The 21,415-nt window shown below is 41.8% G+C and overlaps 1 long non-coding RNA gene across 2 annotated transcripts in view; it reads left to right on the plus strand.

Moving 5' to 3' along the window:
* Window positions 1-4,980: 4,980 nt before the first annotated feature.
* Window positions 4,981-21,415, plus strand: part of LOC134356321 (uncharacterized) — a 77,270-nt gene continuing 60,835 nt past the window's right edge. For both annotated transcript variants that reach the window (XR_010020342.1, XR_010020339.1), the window contains exon 1: window positions 4,981-5,142. This is a non-coding gene — a long non-coding RNA (uncharacterized LOC134356321). The remainder of the gene's footprint in view (window positions 5,143-21,415) is intronic.

Consider the following 21,415-nt stretch of genomic DNA (forward strand, 5'->3'; position numbering starts at 1 on the left):
TCATTACTGGATATTCCCATTCCCTTCTATCTCCTCCCATCCTCTTAATCATTCCCCATATCTCTCCCACAGGTGTTGTTCTTCCTACCTTGTCGCAAAAACTCCTCCAACTTGCCCTTTTAGCTTGACGTATAGTTCTTCTCACCGCTGCCTGTGCTTTCTTATATTGAACCAAATGCTGCATATTATGGGTTCTTTTAACTAGCCTGAATGCTCTATTTCTGTTTTTTACAGCCTGACAACATTCCTCTGTCCACCATGGTACCAGTTTTCTATTCATCCTATTTTTACTCCTAGGTATAGACCCTTCTGCTGCCATGATAATTGCTGAAGTCACCTGACTGTTTAACTCATCTACATTTCCAGAAATATCAATCTTTGTCAACCCTTCTTCACTCAACTTCTGGAACTTAGCCCAATCAGCTTTTTCAAACACCCACTTTGGGGTTCCGCCACCTGGTCTTACTTCAACTCTTTCACCCACTGAACACAAAACTGGGTAGTGATCACTGCCTACTGTTGAAGCAGTCCAAACTCCCCAGTTACTAATGCCAGCCAAGGTATTAGACACTAACGTAATATCTAACACTGACTCAGTTCCTGTTGTTATATCTATCCTTGTGCCGCTACCATCATTCATACACACCAAATCCCTTTCTTCCATCAAATCTTCAATTACCTTTCCATTTGGATCTGTAACCTGATCCCCCCATATTGTGCTATGAGCATTGAAATCTGCACACCACACTACTTTATGTCTGTTTTGTCCTTGTATCTTTAATAGGCTGTCCAAATCCAATCTTTTACATGGATTGTTGTAGTTAATTATAACCACTCCCTCCCCTCTCTCCCACACTTCCACCACTATGTATTCCTGATCATCTCCTTTCTCCAGTACTCTATATGGTATACCTTGCTTGATTAACATAGCACAACCCCCTCCTCCCCCTAGATTTCTATCTTTCCTTATCATTGTATACCCATATACCACAAAGTCTAAAGTTGGTTTCAACCAAGTTTCCTGAATACACACTACATCCGGTTTTACAACCATTTCTTTAATAAAGTGCTTGAATTCCTGGCTATTGGCCAGTAAGCTCCTTGCATTCCATTGTAAAAAATCACCACAATTAGTATTAACCAACACATGACACTTCCTGGCTTCACTGATTACTGAGGTTCTCCCTCACTTCCTCCCATGTCAGTCCTACTAACCCTAAATGGTTTACTGCTGCTTTTACCACCAGCTGAATTTTGTCACTTTTTGACTTTACCTCGGCAGTACTATTAATCACTCCTGCAATGAATGTTACTAGAGCCTTTTTGTCTACATAAATCCTGTCATTTGTTCTTTGTTGCATCTCTCGTATCCCTATTGCTCCCTGTTCATTAGGAGCATTATTCTGTTCTCTTGACATTCTTACAGCTTCTGCATAAGTGATCTTTCTTTTCACTCTTATTTCTTGAATTTTAGTGTCCCGTCTCACAACCTCACACCCACTATATGCAACATTATGAGCTCCTCCACAATTGCAGCATTTTGGTTGAACTCCTGTTCCGCACTTTCCATATTCATGATCACCCCCACATCTAGCACATCTCCTCTGCCTTTTACAGTTTTTAGCCACGTGTCCAAACCTTTGACAATTATAGCACCTCAGTGGCTTTGGCACATACACCCTTACTGGGTAACTCATGAAACCCAGGAACACCTTCCTTGGCACTCTTTCTTCTTCAAATTCAATCAATACTGATTCACTTTCCTTTTTCACTCCCTGCTTTGTTGTTTTCAGTCTTTGAACATTCATTACTTTCCCTCCTTTGATATTCCTCTTGATCTCCTCCATATTTATACTCATTGGTATCCCCGTGATCACTCCTTTACAACCACTGTTTTGTGCTCCCACCCTCCCAGTGTATTCCACCTTGCATTTTCCTATCTCTTTTAGCTTGAGTGCTTTCTCAAGTTGTTCCTCACTCGCACATCTTACCAATAAGTTGCCATCATTAAGGACTTTTGCAAATACTATTTCCCCTATCTTATTTGTCAGAGTTGTTGTTAGCACAAACGGGTTAATTTTCTTCATATGTCCCTGAGCCTTCTCATTAAACCTAATTATGGCAACACCTCCTCTCTGAGCTTGTTCATCTTCCTCACTTTCAGAGTTTTCTCCACCATCATTTCTTATTCTTTTATTCCCTTTGTCTTGGTTTTTATTCATCCAACCCCTCACTACCTCCTCATTCCCTTTATTTCTCCCTTCACAATAATCCACCTCTCCCCAGCTGCCTACCTCTGGTCCCAAGTCTCTATCCCTCTCCTTCTCCACTTTCTTTCCCTCAACCCCGCCTCTTATCTTGTCCGCCATTACCAGACCCACACGACCCCCTCCCAGCAATTTCCGTTCCTTCCCCACTCTCTTTCCCAGAAACAGGTTCCAAAACACACTCACGCATCAAGCAAAACACAGCCAGCTTCCAGCAGCAGCCCACACTCCCCTCGACCCCGCCGATTCTCTGCCCACTGAGCCCTCCTCTCCAGATGTTCTTTCTTAAGGTATAATTATCCATGGAGTGGAGGCATTTAAAGGAACCATCCATTACCTAAGGTGATCCAGGGTCAGCTACAGACTGATGAGTAGAGTACCCTAACACTCAAGAGATGGGATAGTGCCTTTAAGAGATTCCAGGTTTAATGATAATTATACTTAGTCAGAACAACTGGAGAGGGAAGAAACCAACCTATTAAGGAGATGTTTTAGAAGCAATTTGATTTGGGATAGTTTAGTTTTGAAAATGCATTTATGCATTTAAAAATGATTGGAGCTGCTAAGTCTGAGCTCAAAACTCAGACCATCAACACACTTTTGCACATTAACTCCGCATAATAGGTGTCCTTGTTAGCACTATCTCCCACTTGTTAGATCGTGGAAGCATCAATCAATAATATATTAAATCCATGAGCTATGATGCCAACTTGTTACAGAAGAGAATTGCAGACAATTGCAGAGAGTTATCAGCAACTCTTTCTAATGAAATCGTACAAAATGACTGCTCCATAAATTATATGTGGACTGACAGAATGTGGAGTAGAACTTCAGTTCTTGCAATAATTCTTCAGCCCTTTTCACCTGTCTTTTCACAACATGTTACTTCTGACTTCATTTCCAATACTATTATGTTTCCTTTTGCAAGGTGCCTAATTATGGTTTCTAAACTAATTCATTTCAATACCTGTTTGCCTTTGATGCGTAAGTGCTGTTAGATGCGTCATTTGCATGTGGTATGGTAGCATATCATACTCCCAGACAGACTAATTGCTTTCTGAGACTCCATTCCCAATCTGAGTAAAAAAAAATACAAATTGACACAGATTTTGCAGTTAGAAGGAAAAGTAATTGGAAGTTAATAGTTGACAACTTAAGAAGTAGGCAAGTCAAAACACAGACGTCACTGAAGATGCAGGAATCTGAAATAAATGTTAAAGATTAGGCAGAATCTGGATTTATTGACATGAAATATTATCCCTATTTAGCAAAAATGCTGCACAAAATTGCTACTTGATAATTCTGATAATTTTTCATTTTTACTTGGGAAATATGTTAATTTAGTCACTTCTACAGGAAACTGCAGTTATTATGCATCATAATAAATCCAGATATTGGAATATGAATAATAAATAAGCCTCCTTTCCACGAATACATAATTGAATTGGTGGAAAACATATCATGAATTATTTGAAAATTTCAGTAGAAAAACAGATGATTTATTAATATCAAACATATTGGCTCAGAATGTCCTCCCAGGACCTGAACTATGCATAAGGAGATCCCAGCATCAACTTGTGCTTCCAAGCTGATAGTCTTCAGTAGTGAGGTGAGGGCCTGTATGGTGGGCTTGTCTTGCAGGCCATTGGACATCATGTGCAGTGGAGTTGGTGATGATGGAGCATGTCCTGCCAACAGAAATGAAGAAAAATCTGACTGGCCCAAGTTGTCAAATGTTCAAAATATCCAAAAACACATAAAAGCTGTGATTTAAATAAAAATTAAATTTAAATTCATTAAACTCTTCATACAGAAGTTATCTTTAAATTCATTAAAGCAATAACAAAAATATGAACCAATTAAAAACTTACCTTATATTGCCTGCAAATTGGGCTGTGCCTTGAAGTGAATGAGCACCTTATTCCTGTGTTTGCTGTAACTTGGCACAGGCTTGTGTGAGAGTGTTGGAAAATAGCAGCAACCTTCCCTTCAGTCTTGAGCTTGACTCTGAGCTGACTCCACAACCCTTTGACTCACTTTCAATAACCCTACAACTCTGTATTACTTATTTACTTTTTTATTATTTGCATGATTTGTCTTCTTTTACACATTGGTTGTTTGTCAGTCTTTGTTATTTATAGTTTTCATAAATTCTATTGCATTTCTTTATTTTCCTGTAAATGCCTGCAAGAAAATGAAGCTCAAAGTAGTATATGGTGACAAATGTTCATGTTCTATGATAATAAATTTACCCTGAACTTTGAACTTCAAAGAGTCCAACATCAGATACAAACAGTTGCTGGAAGTTCTGGCTGTTAACTACTTGGGGAGAATTTAAGGTCTATGGATGACAGCTGGTATTCCCTCAAAATCCAGATTAATAACCAATTTCAGAACAACTAGACTTTTACACACATCACTGCCTGCTAAAAGTGTCCTAGATCCTAATAGCCAGTACATACAGCAGTAATCCTTTCCCAAGTGCTGTTATGGATGTAACGCCCTGGTTAAGATTTTCACTGCTATGCTGTCGTAATTTTATTTTAGCAGTCTGTTCTGCTTTCAGCCTGTTTGGGTTTGAGCTGAGATAAGACGAGGCTTTGTTGATTAACTTGGGAATGTGGTGTCTACCAATCAGTACGGTGTAATTGGGAGAGGGTTCTGGAGAACACTGGTGTAGGGAGGTTTATTTTTACGGGAGCTGGGAGAAGACAGGAGGAGGCTGTCTCTATAGCACAAGGTGCTTTGTGCAGGGGAATAGCTGCAAGAAGGAAGGACCAATTTGTTCAAGGTGAATTTCGACTGATGTTCAGAAGGTTGTGTGTGCTTTCACACGGACCAAGGGTTCAGTGCATGAGTGACAGACGAGTTCAAGGTGAGCTCCAACTTGAGTGCATATTTGACTGTTTAAGAATAATGGACCCTTTTTGCTTTTTTTTTCTTTCTTTTCTCTAATAACTGTTTGCTTAAATTAACATTCTTAAATATATTTCCTTATAATTGAATGCAGTGTATGATCTGCTATTTATTGCCGAAGGGCGATTGCAGGGGGCAGTAAATCACACAGCAATCATACAAACCGGGGTTTGGGTGGGCAAGACATTCAGAGCTCAGAGATTTGGCTGGACCAGAGATGTACACACCCTAGGTGTACGAAGCCTGAGAAGGGTGGGTTTCTCGTCGCGGAGTCCAGTGGCTATTATCGAGGGGTTAACGAAGAGACAACCAATAAAAGTGGGTTTCATGAACCTTGTACTTTCCATAATGATTTGTAAATACAAGCTTCATAGTTGTACACCAAAGGTATATGTCTTGTTAATTTCTTTACTCCTCACAAGAAAAGGTAATTTGTACAACTCAGAATTAAACTATTTGGCACATCGAAATCTGCAAACTCTTAAGAAGAATGACTTGAAGATGGTGATAATACATTATTTTCAGCTAGGCATTTTTCTTTCCTTTATAGATTTTATTTAACTGATGTTTGAAAGGTACTATTAAATCTCCCTTCTGATATGAACTGAATGTTTACAGTGTCAACAAAATTACAATAATCCAAAACAGTACAATATTATTTTATCTTAAGTCTTTGCATATACATTGATATTGATGCAATCACAAAAAAATTAACCATTTAACTACCAGCTAAACTAGGAAGACAAATTGTCAAAGAATGAAATTAAGTTTGGAGGATAGATTTTCTCAGAAGTAGTAGTCCAACCTGAGTTATGTGTTGTGTCACATCTCGCTGGTCTACACTGATAATTATAATATTAGAGCTATAGAATTGTGCAGCATAGAAACTGGCCGACTAATCCACCATGGCCAATGGTTACCCTTCCATACTAATCCCATCTCTCAGCAAATAGCCCATAGGCTTCCATACCTTAATGATACAAGTGATTATCTAGACACTACTTAATGTTGTCAGCAACACTGCTTCAACCACATTTTCAGGCACATCATCCTCTGAGTGAAGACTGACCCTTCACATGCCCTCTAAATCAGAATCAGTTTTATTGTCATTGACCTACGTCATGAAATTCTTTCGTGGCAGCAGTACAGGACAATGCATCAAAAATACTCTGCTATAATAAGAAATAATAGATATAAATACATTGTGCAAAAAGAGAGTGAACTAGTGAGGAAGTTTTCATGGGTTTATGGACCATTCAGAAATCTAAAAGTGGAGGGGTTGAAGCTGCTCCTGAAATATTGAGCGCATGTCTTTAGGCTCCTGTACCTCCTCCCTGGGGCCAGGTGGTGGTGTAGAGCATCAGCACTGGATTTCAAGGCATATGGTCCTGAATTCAAACCCAGACGGGTCCCAAACTGGGCAGCAGCAGTATCTGTGTGGAAGAAAGGCCTGGTGACCTACTTCACTACCTTGCCATGAAAACCCTATGGACCCTACGGTCCATGAGGACACGAAGAGTTGGGCTCGACTGAACAACTGAACAACAACAGCAAGCCTCCACCCTGATGATATTTAAGAGACGAGGTCATATCCTGAACAGTGAGGGTCTTTAATGATGGGATGCCATCATCATGAGCATTGCCTTTTGAAGATGTCCTCAAAGGTACGGTGGCAAGTTCCCGTGATGGAACTGGCTGAGTTTATAACCCTCTGCAGCTTCTTTTGCTCCTGTGTATTGGAGCCTTCCTCCGAGATGGTGATGCAATAGCACATCTTAGAAATATGCTGGAATCTTTGATGACATACCTCCTCAAACTCCTAATGAAATATAGCTGCCTTTTCATTGATTGTAGTAATGTTCAGCCCAGGATAGATCCTCTGGGACAATGACACCAGGAACTTGAAGTTGTTCACCCTTCTCACTGCTGATCCCTCTAAAAGGACTGGTGTGTGCTTTCTGAACTTCCACTTCCTGAAATCCAGAATTAATTTCTAAGTTTTACTGACATTGAGAGCAAAGGTATTGTTGCAACACCACTCAACCAACCGATCTATTTTAGTCCTCCTCAGCACCATCTGAGATTCTTCCAACAAAAGTTGTATCATATGAGAATTTATAGATGGAATTTGAGAACATTTCTTCTCCCTTACTCTCTAGTTTTATCTACCTCCTGATATAAGAAAGTTTCCTGCAGTTTACTCTGTCTATACCCATCATAATCTTATGTTCTTTAATTTCTTCCCCCCTCAACTACCTCTGTTCCATGGAGAATAGACCTAGCTTTTCCAATTTCTCCTCTTAACCATTCTATCCCAGGCCACATCCTCTGCACATATTCAGTGCAAACACATCCCATCTATAACATGTTGACCAGAACTGCATGCAGTACCCCAGCTGAGATCTGGCCGAGGTTTTATAAAGTATGGAGCATAGCTTCCATCCTTCTGTGTTCAAATCCATTATTCACCTGTGATGCCACTTGTTTACTTGTATAAGGCTGTACCTATATTCCAAAATCTCTCTGTTTCTCAATATTCCATTGCTTCTGCCCTAGCCTCATTATTAACTCCAAAATCTTATTGCCTTGTATTGGATTTATCTGGATTAAACTCCATCTGACATTTTTCATCCCACTTCCCCCACACATCAATATCCTTCCTGCAGCCTAAAGATGCCTTCCACATCTACTGTATCTGTTAATGCTTAAACAACAAAGACAAAATTTTCTTTCATTTTAACAAATTTTCTTTCTCCATTCACATTCAATACTCAACGGCTACCATTTTCTCACCCCCAGTCCCTTTCCCTTCCACCTGTTTTGAATATTATTTCCTTAACCTTTTTATACCATTATATTAATGCATCTGCTAGACCATACAGACACTTTTTGTGTTTCCACAGTGTTCCTTCACATCTGGCTTTAGGCGGGGATTGAATGTAAATGTCACATGACAGCTCCAATCCCTGTAACAATGTGGATACTATGTCCAATGCAATGGGGTTGCCAATGCTTTTGATATATTACTGAGAGAAGTACTTGGAGAGACTTTAATGCACACGTTGGTGAACGTTTTTGGAGTTCTTTAATGTTCACTTCCTCAAATCTCTAGCCACCAGGTGTGCTTTTGGTGTAATTCCTGTTGGTGGTACTTTCAGAATGCCCACCCATCTTGTAGATACTATCTTTTGGCCAATGTCTCTGACTTCCTCAAACACTCCATTATTTTTCCAACTACTGATTTCATCCTGTTTTGCAGATTCAGGTGACACCTTCTTAGTTACTAGAACATATTCATCTTGACAATTCTCAGATGGTCCAGCTTGATCTATACTTGGTTCAATATGAAGTCTGTCTACACGTGAAATGTTGTCTGACCCTGCAGTACCTGTGACCATGCCTGGTTCTAGTCAGTTCAAGTTGTATCAATTTATGTTTCTCCTGAACAGTCCTGCCAAAGGGTGTCAGCCCGAAACTTGGACTGTACATTTATCCATAGATGTTGCCTGGTCTGTTGAGTTCTTCCAGCATTTTGTTTGTGTTGCTTTGTTTCTCTCAGTGGCTTTGCCTGTTCATCCTAAGACTTCAGCTTTGTATGAGGTAACAGTGTTTTGATCTACAAATCTTACAGTTTGTCCTGTTTTAAGACCAAAACTTTCATGTTGTTCTTGCACTTGTGATGATTTCTGTTCAAGCAGGTCTGTTGAGTCCCCAGCTGCACTCTCTTCAGGACTGCCAGTGTCACTGTTGAGCAATGTTGCTGGGTCCTCATCTGCACTCTCCTCAGCACTGTCTGTGCTATGTGACACTACCAGGTAAGTGCTTTTCATTTGCTTTGTGTCATTCTCCATGGAGTTCTGATCATCTTCAGTTTGTGCTTTACATAGTCTGGAATGATGCACTCTCACACATATTCCTCCATGTCTCACAAAAGCCACAACTCCATCCTGACCAATGACAACTCCAGGACCTTTCCATTCTGGACAGTCTGCTCTTTTATAATACAGTTTGTTCCCTGTCTCATATATCTCATCTGTGGGATGGAGTTATGCCGTCAGTTTTCTTCGAATTCTCTCGGAACGCTCTGCTTCAATGAAAGCCTTCCTTGATGCACGCAAAGCGGAAGTATGTAGGTGGTCTGTCAATCAGTGCAGAAGGGAAGGTTTGGATTCTGGCTGAACACAAGTCGATACCGGCTATAACCATGTACATTGTGCATGGTATTCTTTGGCATAAGGGCCCAGTCCAGGGCTCGGTTACAATCACAGCCATTGCTTTTCTTTACTTTCAGCATTATTTCATTAAGCATTTGATTTTGTCGCACCAGAAGTCCATTGCTCCAAGAATTGTATGCCACTGTTGTTTTTGTTTCAATGTTAATGTTCTCTGCCATATCTCTGAACTCAAAACAGAATGAAATCTGAATGATGGGCATGTAGAATGCAATGCTGGCAGCGGTGGTGGAAGCAGATACAATTGGGTCTTTTATGAGCTCCTTAGATAGGTACATGCTATAGGGGGCTATGAACTAGGGAAATTCTAGGCAGGCTCTTAGAGTAGGTAATATGGTGGGGCCAAAGGGCCTGTAATGTGTTGTAAACCTCTATATTCTATCTTCATCATTATTAAATTTACTACTCATTATTGCTGAAGCCTTTCTGAAGTGGGCCGTGTGCACCATGAAGTTTTTTACTATTTCTAAGGCTCTCTTTGTAATTACAATGCTATTGGCACAACAACGTGTGAACTCATCAGTGATGTGGAGATACCACACTCCTTGCTCCAGTTCATGTAGGCCTACGACTACTATTTCACTGTATTCAGATACTAGTGGCAGACCAACCTCAGTCTTGGGTTTGGACATTCCAAACGTTTGACATGCCTGACAGCTGTCAACTAGCTGCTTTACAATGGAAAAAATAGTCTGCATCTTTGTTTTCTGAACTCCTGAGCAGTTTCTGAGTCTATCAGTCGAAGCATGTCCAATCTGCTTGTGAAGCTTCAGCAACACTTTGCATTTCTCATCGGGGTTATGTTCTTTGTGACAGTTAGTACTTCATTCTCACATTGATTCTCAGTAATGTCTTTGTAATGTATAGATCTATTCCTATTAGAGCAATGACTCTCCTTAGCACTACATGTGATCTGTTGTCTATGCATGCATATTGATCTGTCGCCTGCGATGGTACGTTGTTCACTCTCCCTCTCTTGCTGCAATGTGAATACACCAGTTTAAACCATCTCCTGCATGAAGGCCTTTATTTAATTGATACACAACAAATTGGAAACAAGTACAGACCTGAATGTCAGAGAATAGCTGCAACGGCACCAACAGTTATGCAACAAAACAGTGAGAGGAAAGAGTTAAATAGTCCGGAGTAGGCCATCACAGATGCTAAAAAAGGCACATGTGAGTAACTGCATAGTGCACAGTGAAAGATGCACAATTAGCAAAGTTAAAGTGAAAATAACCTAGCAATAGCTTTAGTCGAGAAAGTTGATAAATTTGACCGTACTACTGAAGGCGGAGAGTCATATACTGTTAGAGTTGAACTGTATTGTAATGTGAACAACCTGGATGAGCAAAAGAAAGCCCCCACACTTCTTAGCACACTGGGTGCTAGGACACAGTCTCTTATGCAACCTAGTAACTCCTGAAAAACCAGCCAGCAAGATGATCAACAAAATTGCTACAATTTTACAAAATCATTGGGTCCCTAATCTGCTGGTAATAGCTGAGAGATTTAGATTTTACAAAAGGAACCTGTCAAAGGCTGAATGCATTTCTGAGTACATTGCAGAACTGCACAAACTTTCCCAGTACTGTGACTTTAGAGGTGGACTTCCTGGTGCACTAAGGGTCAGACTTGTATGTGGCATGCATAGTTGAAGCAAACAGAATAGGATACTGTCAGAAAAAGACCTAACCTTAGAATGGACATTGTCCATTTCAATATCATTGGAGACTGCAGCCAAGATGCAGCAGAACTACAGAAAGGTTTAGAATGTGAAATACACAAAATTGTCCTGAATGGTGCAAAATGCCAAAGATGTTATGCATGTGGCAAATCGTCCCATGATGCAATTAACTGCTGGTTCAAAGAAAAAGTCTGCAGGAAGTGCCACAGACTAGGTCACATAGAGAGAATAGGCAAGTCAGACAAAAAGCACAACCAAAGGGAAAAAACACACTGAGTGAAAAAGCTTCACACACAACACTAAGCAAATGCACAAAGTGACCGAATGCGAAACAGACAACACAGTGTATGGCAAGCATGAACTGTTGTGGCAAGAACTGCATAGTATTACTGAAGCAGATCACAAAATCATCTGGGTTGCAATAGATGTGTCTGGTGCAAAACTGAAAATGGAGCTGGTTACAGGGTCAGCTTTGTCTATAATATCAGACACTGACTACAACAGACTGCTTTCTAAGATATTATTAAAGAAGACCTCAGTGACGCTAAAGACTTACACCGGCGGAAAAAAAAAGTGTCTCCCAAAGACAGACTGAAAGTGAATGTGATGTATGGAGGCCAAACACTGCAGTGAGAACTTTATTTATTGAAAAGTGGAGGTCCAGTAGTTTTTGGATGTGAATGGTTGAGAAAAATACAACTAGACTGGCATTTAGTCAAAGGTCTCGAATGGGCATCACCAGGCAACTGCAGCCCAAATGGTAGGACTAACCAAAGGCTGTCACAGCTACTTAATGCTAATGAGAAGGTGTTTGAGAAGGGTATTGGTAAACTCAAAGGCACGAAGGCCAGAGTTGAACTGAATGAAGCAGCAACACCAAAATTCCATAAAGTGCGTCCAATACCTTACGCACTATGTCCTAACGTGGATGCTGGACTTCAGAAATTCTCTCTCCAAGGTTGAGTGGAGGAATTGGGCCATGCCCGTTGTCCCAATGATCAAGAAAGGGAAGGCCAGAGCCATTCGCATATGTGGGGAATTCAAAGTGAGCACCAACCCAATGCTGCTTACTGTGCAGTATCCCCTGCCATGAATAGAAGACATTTTGCTTCTTTGGCAGGCAGAGAATGTTTTTCAAAGATTGACTTGTCACAAGCCTATCTGCAAATGGAGATTGAGGTGTCAAGCATGAAGATCCGTACTCACAAGGGACTGTTCCATTATAATCATCTTGTCTTTGGTTTCACATCGTCTCCAGCAATTTGGCAAAGAGCAATGACCAAGCGCTCCAAGACATCCCATGAACACAAAGTCACATTGATGGCATCATTGTGACCAGCAAGGATGATGAAGTGCACCGCCAGAGCCTTGGTAAAGTGCTTACCAGGCTGAGTAAGTATAGCCTGCGTGCAAAGAGAGAGAAATGTGAGTTTTTCAAGAATGTAAAGGCTGGACAGGATGTCCTTGCACATGATTTCTGAGAAGACAAGTGGATACCCAGTAGGATAGCTACAAGAACTGGACCACCGATGTACACAGTGGATTTTGGAGATCACACATGGAGACATCATGTGGACCAGATATTGGATACTGAACCAAAGAACATACCTGAATTGATAGTATCCAACAAGATAGACACATTACAATCACCGAACTTACCTCTCTGAGATGATCATGTTACTGACAGTGATATGACACTGGCAACTAAAGATGTTGTCTTATTCAAGACACCTACCAAATCTTAAACACAAAATAATCTTCAGATGCTGTTGTCAAAGGAACACTCACAATGCACTGGAGGAACTCAGCAGGTCAGTCAGCATCAGTTGAAAAGATTAGTCAACGTTTCGGGCCGAAACCCTTCGTCAGGACTGAAGGAAGAACTTTGGGGAGGGTTTGAAGAATGCTGGTAGTTCAAAACAACAGCAATTTGAAAGACAAAGGGGTGGGGGAGGGGAAGCAGGGAGGTGATTGGCAGGAGAACAATGCGCAGTAGTAGAAAGGGGCGGAACTATGAGGAAGGTGATGTGAAATAGGGATAGAGGAAGGGAGGGGGAGGGAATTACCGGAAGTTGGAGAATTTTATGTTCATACCAAGGGGCTGGAGACTACCTAGACGCTATATGAGGTGTTGCTCCTCCAACTTGAGTTTAGCCTCATCGTGGCAGTAGAGGAGGCCATGTATGGACATATCTGAATGGGAATAGGAAGCAGAGTTGAAGTGTATGGCTACCGGGAGATCCTGTCTGTTGTGGTGGACGGAGTGGAGGTGCTCAACGAAGCGGTCCGCCAATCTGAGTCGGGTTTCACTGATGTAGAGGAGGCCGCACCGGGAGCACCGGATGCAATAGATGACCCCAACAGGTTTGCAAGTGAAGTGTTGCCTCACATGGAATGACTGTTTGGGGCCCTGAATGGTGGCAAGAGAGGAGGTGTAGGGACAGGTGTAGCACTTACGTTTACAGGGATAAGTGCCGGGTGGGAGATCCGTGGGGATGGATGTGCGGATAAGTGAGTCACGGAGGGATCGATCCCTGTGGAAAGCAGAGGGGGGTGGAGAGGGAAAGATGTGCTTAGTGGTGGGGTCCTGTTGAAGGTGGCGGAAGTTGCGGAGGATAATGTGCTGGATCCGGAGGCTGGTGGGGTGGTAGGTGAGGAAAAGGGGAACTCTGTCCCTGTTGTGGTGGCGGGAAGATGGGGTGAGGGCCAAAGTGCGGGAAATGGAGGAGATGCGGGTGAGGGCATCATTGATCACAGTAGAAGGGAAACCACGATCCTTAAAGAAAGAGGACATTTGAGATGTCCTGGAACGGAAAGCCTCATCCTGGGAGCAGATGTGGCAGAGACGGAGGAACTGGGAATACAGAATGGCATTTTTGCATGTGGCGGGGTGGGAAGAGGTATAGTCGAGGTAGTTATGAGAGTCAGTGGGCTTCAAGTCTGCTTCCCATTCCCATTCAGATATGTCCATACGTGGCCTCCTCTACTGCCATGATGAAGCTAAACTCAAGTTGGAGGAGCAACACCTCATATAGCGTCTAGGTAGTCTCCAGCCCCTTGGTATGAACATAAAATTCTCCAACTTCCGGTAATTCCCTCCCCCTCCCTTCCTCTATCCCTATTTCACATCACCTTCCTCATAGTTCCGCCCCTTTCTACTACTGCGCATTGTTCTCCTGCCAATCACCTCCCTGCTTCCCCTCCCCCACCCCTTTGTCTTTGAAATTACTGTTTTTTTTCAACTACCAGCATTCTTCAAACCCTCCCCAAAGTTCTTCCTTCAGTCCTGACGAAGGGTTTCGGCCCGAAACGTTGACTAATCTTTTCAACTGATGCTGACTGACCTGCGGAGTTCCTCCAGTGCATTGTGAGTGGTCCAGCTACCAACTCTGATGCCACTCCATAGCTTCAGAGGTGCTATCCTGAAAGGAAAACAGCGCCATCCAAAAGACTGAAACTTTAGGAGAGTGAGGTTAGTTATGGACTGTTTATTTGAATATGGTTTGTGAAAGGCAAATTGAATGTTCTGTAGATGTACTATTTAATATTACATTAACCTAAAGGGGGAGGAAGTGTAATGTATGGATCTATTTATTTTAGAACAATGATTTCCCTTAGCACTACATGTGATCTGTTGTCTACACATGCACATTGTTGTCTCTCTCTCTCGCTGCAACGTGAATACACCAGTTTAAGCCATCTCCCATATGCAATTTAATCGATATGTAGTTGCACAGACACAACAGTCTTTATCTAGAACGTCCATACAGTAACATCCAGAACAGGTGAGTTCAAGAGAGACCAGCTGTTGCAGTACCATTGCTTGGTCCTTCTCCATATCCTGTACTGTTCCTGCCATCTTTAGGGAAGTTTTGCTTAAGAGTAGTGGAATGTTCACTGGTACCACCTCCGTTTCAATGTAACGATTTGTATGCCTTATTATTGCGGGAATTTTCACTTTTAGTAGAATATACAATCCTTCTATCTCCAACTTCGAATGCTTCGTTACTGTGTGTATCTGTGTACACCAGTTCCTGCACTTCATTCTGGTTTAGTTCGCTTACACATCTTTCAAGCCTTTTTTCTCCACACACTGCACATGCGTGCTGTATCAATAACCAGCAGTTCCTAGAAATTCTATCACCAAGATCACTGCATTGGATGTCTGCATTAGTAAGTGATTCCTTCACAAACAATGTTTTATGGTACTCTTCTACATCTTCAGGTTTGTTATTCTCTTCAGTTTGCCTAACTTGTTCAGTTCTATGCTGTCAGTTTCTTGCCCAACCATACATTTGAACCTCCTGCCATACTTGCTTAGTGGATTTGTGCCAGGTAACGGTACCCTCGGCTGGTCACTCTGGGACCTACGCTTGCTGCACTCTCATTTCTGCTCAGTGAAGTATGTTTGTTGAATCAAACTAATTCCAACTGTCGTCCTGCTAGCTTTTTCTCCAAAATTCTTCTTCAATGCGATTTCACAGATACAAATGTAAGTTCTGTACATGCAGTTAATGCTAGCTGTCTGTCTTTTATGTATAGACATGCAGTATCCAACAATTTAAAAGCTAATACTGTGTCAGGAAGTTCCATTTTGTATTTATACATGTGACTGCACTTTTGTTCAAAATCAATAATATAATCCAGCCATATTTCTACAACTGTCTCTGGACATTTTGTCGAAGTCTGAATATGCTACATAAATCCACTCCTTTTCTTCCTGCAGAAAACTAAGTCAAGTGCATTTATTAGCATAGTCATAGAAACATAGAAAACCTATAGCACAATACTGGCCCTTCAGCCCACAAAGCTGTGCCAAACATGTCTTACCTTAGAACTAGCTAGGCTTCTCCATAGCCCTGTATTTTTCTAAGCTGCATGTACCTCTCGAGGAGTCTCTTAGAAGACCCTATTGCTTCCGCCTCCACCACCACCGCTGACAACCTATTTCATGCACTCACCATTCTCTGCGTAAAAAACTTACCCCTGACATCTCCACTGTACCTACTTCCAAGCACCTTAAAACTATGCCCTCTCTTGCTAACCATTTCACCTCTGGGAAAAAGCCCCTGACTATCCACATGATCAATACCTCTCATCATCTTATACACGTCTATCAGGTCACCTCTCATCCTCCGTCACTCCAAGGAGAAAAACCGAGTTCACTCATGCTATTTTCATAAGGCATGCTCCCCAATCCAGGCAAGATTCTTGTAAATCTCCTTTGCACGCTTTCTATGGTTTCCACGTCCTTCCTGTAGTGAGGCGACTAGAACTGAGCACAATGCTCCAAGTGGGGTCTGATCAGGATCCTATACAGCTGCAACATTACCTCTCGGCTCTTAAACTCAATCACACGGTTGATGAAAGCCAATGCACCATATGCCTTCTTAACCACACAGTCAACCTGCGTAGCAGCTTTGAGCATCCTATGGACTCGGACCCCAAGATCCCTCTGATCCTCCACACTGCCAAGAGTCTTCCCATTAATGCTATATTCTGCCATCAAGGTCGACCTTCCAAAATGAACCGCCTCACGCTTATGTGGGTTGAACTCCATCTGCTACTTCTCAGCCCAGTTTTGTATCCTATCAATGTCCCACTGTAACCTCTGATAGCCCTCCACAATATCCACAACACCCCCAACCATCATCTTCACCGAAATTCCCATTCTTCGCTCTTTCACTCTTCCCAAAAGTGACAGTATAACTGTAAGGGCTTGCTTCTTCTTTTTGAGCTCTATATTCAGTACACAAAGGCTCCCATTTTCTTACCCTTAATACGCTTACCTTCTCCCCTCGCATGCATGCCTTTAACAGGGAAAGTGCACATCCAGACTAAATGCTTACATTGCCTAATTGATGATCAACACCATCATCAATTCTGCAATCTTTTCATCATTTGCAAACTTGCTGATCATGCTGATCTGTGAGGCTTATTTCAGTGGTTGGTAAGTTGATGGAGAAGATCCTGAGAATCAGGATTTATGAACATTTGGAGAGGCATAATATGATCAGGAATAGTCAGCATGGCTTTGTCAAGGGAAGGTCATCCCTTACGAGCCTGATTAAACTTTTGAGGACATGACTAAACACATTGATGAAGGTAGAGCAGTGGATGTAGTGTATATAGATTTCAGCAAGGCATTTGATAAGGTACCCCATGCAAGGCTTATTGAGAAAGTAAGGAGGCATGGGATCCAAGGGGACGTTGCTTTGTGGATCCAGAACTGGCTTGCCCACAAAAGGCAAAGAGTGGTTGTAGACAGGTCATATTCTGCATGAAGGTTGTTGACCAGTGGTGTGCCTCGGGGATATGTTCTGGGACCCCCTCCTCTTTGTGATTTTTATAAATGACCTGGATGAGGAAGTGGAGGGATGGGTTAGTAAACTTGCTGATGACACAAAGGTTGGGGATGTTGTGGATGGTATAGAGGGCTGTCAGAGGTTACAGCAGGACATTGATAGGATGCAAAACTGGGCTGAGAAGTGACAGATGGAGTTCAACACAGATAAGTGTGAGGTTGTTCATTTTGGCGGGTCAAATATGATGGCAGAATATAGTATTAATGGTAAGACTCTTGGCAGTGTGGAGGATCAGAGGGATCTTGGGGTCCGAGTCCATAGGACACTCAAAGCTGCTGCGCAGGTTGGCCCTGTGGTTAAGAATGCATATGGTGCATTGGCCTTCATCAACCGTGGAAATCAGTTCAAGAGCCGAGAGGTAATGTTACAGCTGTATAGGATCCTGGTCAGTTCCCACTTGGAGTACTGTGCTCAGTTCTGATCACTTCACTACAGGAAGGATGTGGAAGCTTTAGAAAAGGTGCAGAGGAGATTTATAAGGATGTTGACTGGATTGGGAAGCATGCCTTATGAGAATAGATTGAGTGAACTCGGCCTTTTCTCTTTGGAGCGATGGAGGATAAGAGGTGACCTGATGGAGGTGTATAAGATGATGAGAGGCATTGATCATGTGGATAGTCAGAGGCTTTTTCCCAGAGCTGAAATGGCTAACTCAAGAGGCCACTGATTGAAGGTGCTTGGAAGTAGGTGCAGAGGAGATGTCAGGGGTATGTTTTTATGAAGAGAGTGGTGAGTGCATGGAATGGGCTGCCGGCGACGGTGGTGGAGACGGATACAATAGGCTCTTTTAAGAAACTCCTGGATCGGTACATGGAGCTTAAGAAAATAGAAGGCTATAGGTAACCCTAGGTAATTTCTAAAGTAAGTACATGTTCGGCACAGCATTGTGGGCTGAAGGGCCTGTATTGTGCTGAAGGTTTTCTATGGTTCTACCTTTCTATGACTCCCACATCCTCATCCAAGTCATTTATATTAGAAATATCAAGGATCTCTGCACATTACAAACACCAAGTCATTCACTTCAAATATCAATGCCAGCACCACTAGTTACGGTAGTTTGATCACAAAAAGAATGTTCCACCATCACTCCCTATCTCCTTTGGCTAACCTGCTTGAGCTCCTATGAACCCTAACCTTTTAAAACAGTCTTCCATGTAGGATCTTTTCAAACACCTTGCTAAAGCACATACAAATCACATCTATTACATTGACCTCACCATACATCTTATCTCTTCAAAGAATTCACTCAATTTTCTCAGGCAGGATCTGCCTTTAACAAACCCTGTTGGCTCTATCTTTCTTTTCAATTGATTATTAATTATTTCCTTTGTTTTTGAAAATTTTTTGCTCTTCCCTCCTGGTGAATTTAGTCTTAGTTATCAAGCTTTTCCCTACCTTTTTTTTGGGAAAGACAAACCACATTTGCTGTTCTCCTGTCATCTGGTACCTCACGTATGTCCAGGAAAACCTTAAAAATCCAGGCCAGAACCCCAGAAATCTCTTCCCTTGCCTCCTGTAGCAGACTGATACAAATCCCACACTGTTCTAGGATTTAACCATCTTCAAACTTCTTTATTCATGGTGATCTGGACTAGACTTTCACCTACCTTTTCACTGAATTCTCTAAATGTAAAGTTTGCTTTCTTTGTGAATACTACTGAAAAATGTTCATATTGGACTTTGCCTATACCTTCCGTCTTGACATGCAGATTAAACCTGTTGTCCCTAATTGGCTCTACTTTTTCTCTGGCTATTCTTTTGCCCGTAATTTAAGCCCTCCTGAAGACCTACCTTAATCTTGTCTGCCAATGATTTTCTTTGCCCCCCCCCCCCCCGCTTAACCATCTTGATTTACAGGTTAAGCACCTCCCTACAGTTACTCTATACTTGACAGGCTTTTCCTCTCATATAGTTCCTTTTCATTGTCCGCATGTGAAATGTCATGGAGAGAGGTCAGGAAAATCGGGTTGGGAGGGACAATAAATCATCTGTGATGGAATGGCGGAACAGACTCAATGGGCCCAATGGTTTAATACTTGTCCAGTTATGCATGCTCTCATATGCATGTCCTCTTTATCAGATCCCCTATATTCCTCAACATCTAGGATCCCAATACTTGTTACCCCTAACTTTTACCCTGACAGGTTACATCTTGGTTTGAAATCTTATTAATTCTCCTTTAAATGCTTTGCACTTTGCAGATATAGACATAACCGTAATAGGTTCATGCCGGTCAAACTTATCCTTTTATATAATCTATTAAAAATATATATTTATGGCCACTATCACTAAAATGCTCCTCCACTGACATTTGCTCCACTTGAGCAGTTACATTCCCCAGGATAAGAAAGAGTGATACCCTTTTCCCCATTGCTCTACCTATATACTGCTTCAAAAGGCTCTTCAGGACATACGTGAAAAGTTCCGCCTCCTTTAAGCCTTTAAACCTAAAGCAATCTCACTTAATAGTTAGAAAATTGAAATCCTTGAGTATGATAACCCTATTTTATCGATTTCCTGATATCTACCATTACATTTGTTCCTCTACTTCCTGTTGACTTTTAGGAGGTTGTAGTATTCTGCCCCTTGCCACCCCTAGCAAAGTGACATATTTTTGCTTTTAATTGAAACCTAGATAACCTCATTTGAGGGCCCCTCTAAAATATCCTCCTTCAGTACTGAAGTAATGAAATCATTGACTAACGTTGCAATATCTTCACTCATTTTTCCCTTTCTCCTTCTCCTCCTCAGTCTTGCCTGAAAATTCTATACACAAGAATACTTTTAACAGTCTTGCCCATCCTTCATCCATGTCATGGTAATAGCATTAATATCATAGACCTCCACTCCTTTTACTTTGAACTTTGCTTTAATCAATTTTACCAATTATACTCCTTGCATTCAAATAAATGCAATTTAGGTTTGAATTCCATTCTTGTTCATTTGTCTTTTTATCCTGCTGACTAGACTTACAGTTATCTAGAGGAAAATATTTAGTATCTCTCCATCTGAACAGCTACTCTCAGTCCTAACTTAATTTCAGTATAACCCAAGAGCACTTGCAAACCTCCAAGCAAGGATGTTGATCCCAAACTGTTCAAGATGCTGCTTGTATAGGTCCCATCTTCCCCAGAAATGGTCCCAATAGTCCGAGAACCTAAAGTCTAGCTTCCAGCACCATCCCCTCAGCCACATATTCATCCGACTTATCTTTCTAATACAGTACTATACTCAGTTCATCATAACATTGGAAGCAATCCAAAGATTAAAATTTTTGAGGTGTTGCTTTATAAATAGCTGCCCAGCTTTCTAAACTCATGTTGCAGGACCTCATTCCCACTCCTATGTAAATTATTGATACCAACATGTGCCACAACCTCTGGTTGTCCACCCTCCCCCTTCAGAATATCTGCAGCCAAAGACAATTTCTTGACTTTGGTACATGTGAAGAAACTTACCAACCTTCCACTTGCTCTGTCCCCTGGTCATATTAGCCAGCCCTCCCTCCCCCATACCTGCCCTTACTGCACACCCTTCATGGTGCCAACAACTGGACTGTTACTGCTTTTCTTCTCTGGGAGGATATCCTTCCCCCAAGTATGTCAGCTGGAGAGGGGGATGACTTACATTATCGCCTTGTCCTGACTTCTCTTCCTGGTGGTGACCTATCTTCACTCTTTCTGTACCTGTGGTGTGACCAGCTTGCAAGGCCTCTTTTCTGCTACATTTTCTATATTCTGCATGCTTCATATCAAGTCCACTGACAGTTCTATCTGCTCTCAGCAGTCAGGACAGAACATGCACCCGACTGATGGCTTAGTCGTCAGCAACACTGGAAATCGGTGAGCTCTAAGTGGAGAAAGCATCTGGAAGTAAAGGCAGACTTGCTATCAGTGGAGAAAATTATTCATTATCAATTATTCTAAAGCTATTACATTTTAGTGGTGC

The sequence above is a fragment of the Mobula hypostoma genome, chromosome 1 (assembly GCF_963921235.1).
Source record: "Mobula hypostoma chromosome 1, sMobHyp1.1, whole genome shotgun sequence".
In the NCBI taxonomy this organism is placed as follows: domain Eukaryota; kingdom Metazoa; phylum Chordata; class Chondrichthyes; order Myliobatiformes; family Myliobatidae; genus Mobula; species Mobula hypostoma.